Source organism: Salvelinus sp. IW2-2015, linkage group LG33 (assembly GCF_002910315.2).
Source record: "Salvelinus sp. IW2-2015 linkage group LG33, ASM291031v2, whole genome shotgun sequence".
NCBI classification, from domain to species: domain Eukaryota; kingdom Metazoa; phylum Chordata; class Actinopteri; order Salmoniformes; family Salmonidae; genus Salvelinus; species Salvelinus sp. IW2-2015.
Window position 1 is genome coordinate 31,841,926 of NC_036872.1, and position 6,171 is coordinate 31,848,096.

Consider the following 6,171-nt stretch of genomic DNA (forward strand, 5'->3'; position numbering starts at 1 on the left):
GCAAACATACACACACATACACACAGGGACCCCCAGCACACACGCCACCTGCCACAAACAACAACTGGATGTGGGTATGGAGCCAGAGGGGGGTTAAGACTGAGAGGAATGCCTGGCTCACAGCTCCAACACCCACCCAGGATGGTGTTGCTGATTTAGGTGGAACTTCAAAGGCTCTCGTTTCTTAAAGAAACATTGACGTTGGATGAATCCTGATGGCTATCAGAAATGGTAATTGAGACAGATCCCATCTAGAATGGGGCAGAAGCAGAGAGGCCCCTGTGTCCTCCACAGTCAACCAGTTAACCAGTAGGAGCAACTTCACTATTAGAGCTATGAGACAATGGAGAGAAGTGCAGAAGGGCCTCGAGTAGCTAACTTCCTCAGCAGTCTGCTAGGCATCCATATCCACAGAGAGTCAGACAAATACAGACAGACGGACGGACAGACGGACAGACGGACAGACGGACAGACAGACAGACAGACAGACAGACAGACAGACAGACAGACAGACCTGACATGACAGACAAGCCCAGAGACAGACACTGGAGTTGTATGTGGAGAGCAGAGAGAACAGAAGGGTCAATGGCCTCTCCTGCTCAGTACTTCTTTAGGTCAGCCACTCTCTGCACGTACTTCCTTATCCCAGTTCTCCTTGCCCAGTACTTCCTTAGGTGAACCGCCTCCTCCTTCATAACTCTTTATCCACTTCCTCGCAGTACTTCCTTCATGCTCTCAGTACCTTTCCGCTCTCTTGCAGTATCTCTTATCCAGGCTCTGCTCTTAGGCGCTCCTCTGAGTGATTTCCTTATCCAGCCTCTTCCTCTGCAGTACTTCCTTATCCGCTCCCTCTCAGTACTTCTTAGTCAGCCCTCTTAGGCATCTATCAGCTCATCTCTGCAGTTCTAGTCGGCTTCTGCCGTTATCCCCCTTTTAAATTCCGCTCTCCTTGTGCAGTACTTCCTTAGTCCAGCCCTCCTCTGGCAGTATTCCTTAGGTCGCCAGCCTTTCTCTGCAGTCCTTCTTAATCCCAGCCTCTCCTCTGCAAGTACTTCCTAGGTCAGGCTCTCCTCTCAGTACTTCTCGTTATCCAGCTTCTGCTTGCAAGTATTCCTTATACCCTCTCCAGAATTATCCCAGCTCTTCTCTGCAGTATCTTCCTTATTCCCAGCCCACTCCTCTGCAGTACTTCCTTAGGTCGCCCCTCCTCTGCAGTACTTCTACCCTACCCTCGCATACCCTTCAGCCTCTGTCCTCTGCAGTATACTGTCCTTAGGTCCCAGCCCCTCCTCTGCAGTACTTTCCTTATTCGCGCTCCTGATTAGTCCCCTCTACTGCGTACTTCTTATCCCAGCTCTCTCTGCCAGTACTTCTTTAGTCCCACTCCTCGTCGTATTTCCTTAGGTCAGCCCTCTCTGCAGTAAACTCTAGCAGCTCTCTCAATTCTACAGCCTCCTGAAGTATATCAGCCCTAACTTCCTTAGTAGCCTTCATATTCCTAGCGACACATAAGAGTTAGAGATAACCTAACCCAGGGACTAAAGTGTTTCCTGACAGATACACATCAGGCTGACCCTCACCAGCCCAGCCACATGGCCAGTCCATACAGGTCAATAGGTTAGAAGTCACACCACACTCTCATTAGAGGGGTTAAGCCCTGCTCTCACTGGAGCAGGATGGAGACGAACAGTGTGTGGTTACAGATCCAGGGGACTGACTGTGTCACTGTCTCAGCATTACACCAGGTGGCAGGAGAGGTCATCAACAGAAGAACAAAATACACAGAACGATCTACAATAGTTGTGCTTAGGAATGATTTCTAACGTTTGCATTTCCCCCAAAACATTCAGGTTTGTTTTTCAAATGAATCACAAGTTTTTCTCAAGTAATTTTTCCAAGGTAATTTGTCTACCTTTATTTGACTTAAACAATGAATGGCCTCCTGCCCTGTTTTTGTAATGAGCTGAGGTAGAGTATACTAGCTAACAGTAGCTATGAGAGACTGAAGTCAGTCAGCTGTAACAGAGGAAGTCAGGCTGCAGATTCAGGGAGATTCCGCTGATGTAGGAAATCCCACTTAAACTCAGCTGTCAGCATCCTGGCATTACCAGAATCAAAGGAGGGCAAGGAAAGAACAGAAAAGGAGGTTATCAACAAAGGCCCCTCAACCTACCCATACAGACAACCCCTCAACCTACCATGACAACGACATGCCCCTCAATACCATCCCAGACAAGCCCCTCAACCTACCCATACAGACAAGCCCCTCAACCTACCCATACAGACAAGCCCCTCAACCTACCCATACAGACAAGTTGAAAGGTTGTTTGTGCCATGGAGGCACCTCACATTGAAAATGCTATAAGTGAGGTAGTCAGCTGCTGTAGGGTCCTGTTCTAACCACAGCTGTGTGGTCTAACCACTGTTCGGTTGGCACAGCGTACAGAGTGATTCACTGCTTTGAACTCTCCTAAATGTCCCTTAGACTGTGTGTAAGCTAACTGTAACAACTTCAATTGCTATGGTTGATATCTGTTTGAGTGCTTACTGATTTTCACCAATCAAATGAAACCCTATATATCAATTATAACCACAAAGTATACGCCAAAGGAATTTTGCAGATATGTTACAGTTTTTAAAATACAGAGGTCCTTTTCCCCTTAAAATGAGTCAACCTGAATCACCAATGTCATATCTTATTTTCAAAGACACCAAAACGCTCTAAACAACAGTAAAGGAATCAGTGGAGCACAAAGGGAGTGAACCTGATACAAACTCTAACAGAGAACACTAGGGTACAGTATAGGTACAGTTTCCGTGGTGACTAAAACAAGTAAGACACCTATTATGCTGCGAATGCCTCATGTTCTTTTGGAGGTTCTACTGCACATGCTGTTGCTACCTCCTAGATGTTCTAACAACCTAGTGTTCACAACCTAGTCTGCCCTGATTCACTGCTCACTGGAGTGGCTGCACAGGGGCAGTTGGTGAGTGTGTGTGTGTTTGTGTCTGTGTGCCTGCGTGCGTCCGTGCATGTGTTTCATCTTGTGTTTGTGTGTCTGCATTGTGCACTAAATGATGTCTAAAGGTGTGTCCATGCAAGAAAACTATTCACACCCTTTAACTTTTTTCACATTTTGTTGTGTTACAGCTTGATTTTTTAAAAGTGATTCAATTGAGATTTTCTGTCACCGGCCAACACACAATACCCGATAATGTCAAAATGGAATTATGTTTTTTTATTATTATTATTAATTCAAAATGAAAAGCTGAAATGTCTTGAGTCGATAAGTATTCAACCCCTTTGTTATGGCAAGCCTAAAAAAGTTCAGGATTATGTGCTTATTAACAAGTCACATAATAAGTTACATGGACTTACTCTGTGTGCGATAATAGTATTTAATATAATTTTTTAATCACTACCTCCTCTGTACCCCACACATTCAATTATTTGTAAGGTCCCTCAGTCAAGCAGTGAATTTCAAACACAGATTCAACCACAAAGACCTGGGAGGTTTTCCTGCAAAGAAAGGCACCTATTGGTAGAGCGGTGAAAAATGTAAAAAGCAGATATTGAATATCTCCTCTGTGTCTCCTTTCTGTCCTCCTCCTCAGTCCTCCTCAGTCCTCCTCAGTCCCCGAAGCCCCAGGGGATGTAGAGCAATTGCAGCCACTACAGATGGCCTTCCCACAGGGCTCTGGCCCAGTTAAGACACAAAACTTTCCATAGTCTGCCTCAATCATCCATAGCCTCAAAAACAAATATTGTAAATTCAACCGCACTATCAACAACTGACACTCCACTATTAACTGACACTCCACTGTTACACCATTAGATGACACTCCACCGTCAACTGACACTCCACTATTAACTGACACTCCACTATTAACTGACACTCCACTATTAACTGACACTCCACTATTAACTGACAGTTATAGTGGGAAGTGTCAGTTAATAGTGGAGTGTCAGTTAATAGTGGAGTGTAGTTAATAGTGAGTGTCAGTTGAACGGTGGAGTGTCAGCGTAATGGTGTAACAGTGGAGTGTCATTTATAACAGTGGAGATGTCAGTTAATAGTGGAGTGTCAAGTTAATGTGGAGTGTAGTTGACGGTGGAGTGTCAGCTAATGGTGTAACAGTGGAGGTGTCAGTTAATAGTGGATGTGTCAGTTAATAGTGGAAGTGTCAGTTTAATAGTGGAGTGTCAGTTAATGAGTGGAAGTGTCAGTTGACGGTGGTGTTCAGCTAATGTGGTGTAACAGTGGAGTGTCATTTAACAGTGGAGTGTCAGTTAATAGTGGAGTGTCAGTTAATAGTGGAGTGTCAGTTAATTGTGGGAGTGTCAGTTAATAGTGGAGTGTCAGTTAATAGTGGAGTGTCAGTTAATAGTGGATGTGTCAGTTGACGGTGGAGTGTCAGCCAATGGTGTAACAGTGGAGTGTCATTTAACAATCAATCAATCAATCAATTTTATTTTATATAGCCTCTCGTACATCAGCTAATATCTCGACAGTGCTGTACAGACACCCAGCCCTAAAACCCCAAACAGCTAGTAATGCAGGTGTAGAAGCACGTGGGCTAGGAAAAACTCCTAGAAAGCCAAAACTAGGAAGAAACCTAGAGAGGAACCAGGCTATGAGGGGTGGCCAGTCCTCTTCTGGCTGTGCCGGGTGGAGATTATAACAGAACTATGCCAAGATGTTCAAAATGTTCATAAGTGACAAGCATGGTCAAATAATAATCATGAATAATTTTCAGTTGGCTTTCATAGCCGATCATCAAGAGTTGAAAAACAACAGGTCTGGGACAGGTGGCGGTTCCATAACGCAGGCAGAACAGCTGAAACTGGAATAGCAGAAGGCCAGGCGGACTGGGGACAGCAAGGAGTCACCACGGGCGGCAAGTCCCGACGCATGGTCCTAGGGCCCAGGTCCTCCGGAGAAAAGAAAGAGAAGAGGAAAAATTAGAGAGAGCCAAGATTTTCAAAATTTCATTAAATGACAAGCATGGTCAAATAATAATCAGGAATAAATCTCAGTTGGCTTTTCATAGCCGATCAAAGAGTTGAAAACAGCAGGTCTGGGACAGGTAGGGGTTCCATAACCGCAGGCAGAACAGTTGAAACTGGAATAGCAGCAAGGCCAGGCGGACTGGGGACAGCAAGGAGTCACCAACGGCCGGTAGTCCCGACGTATGGTCCTAGGGCTCAGGTCCTCCGAGAGAAAGAAAGAGAGAAGGAGAAAATTAGAGAGAGCCAAGATTTTCAAAATGTTCATAAATGACAAGCATGGTCAATAATAATAACAGGAATAAATCTCAGTTGGCTTTTCATAGCCGATCATTAAGAGTTGAAAACAGCAGGTCTGGACAGGTAGGGGTTCCGTAACCACAGGCAGAACAGTTGAAACTGGAATAGCAGCAAGGCAGGCGGACTGGGGACAGCAAGGTGTCATCATGCCGGTAGTCCTGACGTATGGTCCTAGGGCTCAGGTTCTCAGAGAGAAAGAGAGAACGAGAGAATTAGAGAGAGCATACTTAAATTCACACAGGACACGGATAAGACAGGGAGAAGTACTCAGGTAACCAACTGACCCTAGCCCCCGACACAAACTACTGCAGCATAAATACTGGAGGGCTGAGAAGTGAGTGTCAGTTAATAGTGGAGTGTCAGTTATGTGGAGTGTCCAGTAAATAGTGGAGTGTCAAGTTAATAGTGGGGTGTCAGTTAATGGTGTAACAGTGGGAGTGCATTTAACAGTGGAGTGTAGTTAAATAGTGGAGCTGTCAGTTAATAGTGGAGTGTCAGTAATAGTGGAGTGTCAGTTAATAGTAGTGAGTGTCAGTTTGATAGTGGAGTGTCAGTTAATAGTGGAGTGTCAGTTGACGGTGGAGTGTCACTAATGGTGTAACAGTGGAGTGTCATTTAACAGTGGAGTGTCAGTTAATAGTGGAGTGTCAGTTAATAGTGGAGTGTCAGTTAATAGTGGAGTGTCAGTTGACGTGGAGTGTCAGCTAATGGTGTAACAGTGGAGTGTCATTTAACAGTGGAGTGTCAGTTAATAGTGGAGTGTGTCAGTTAATAGTGGAGTGTCAGTTAATAGTGGGGTGTCAGTTAATGGTGTAACAGTGGAGTTCCATTTAACAGTGGAGTGTCGTTAATAGTGGAGGTGT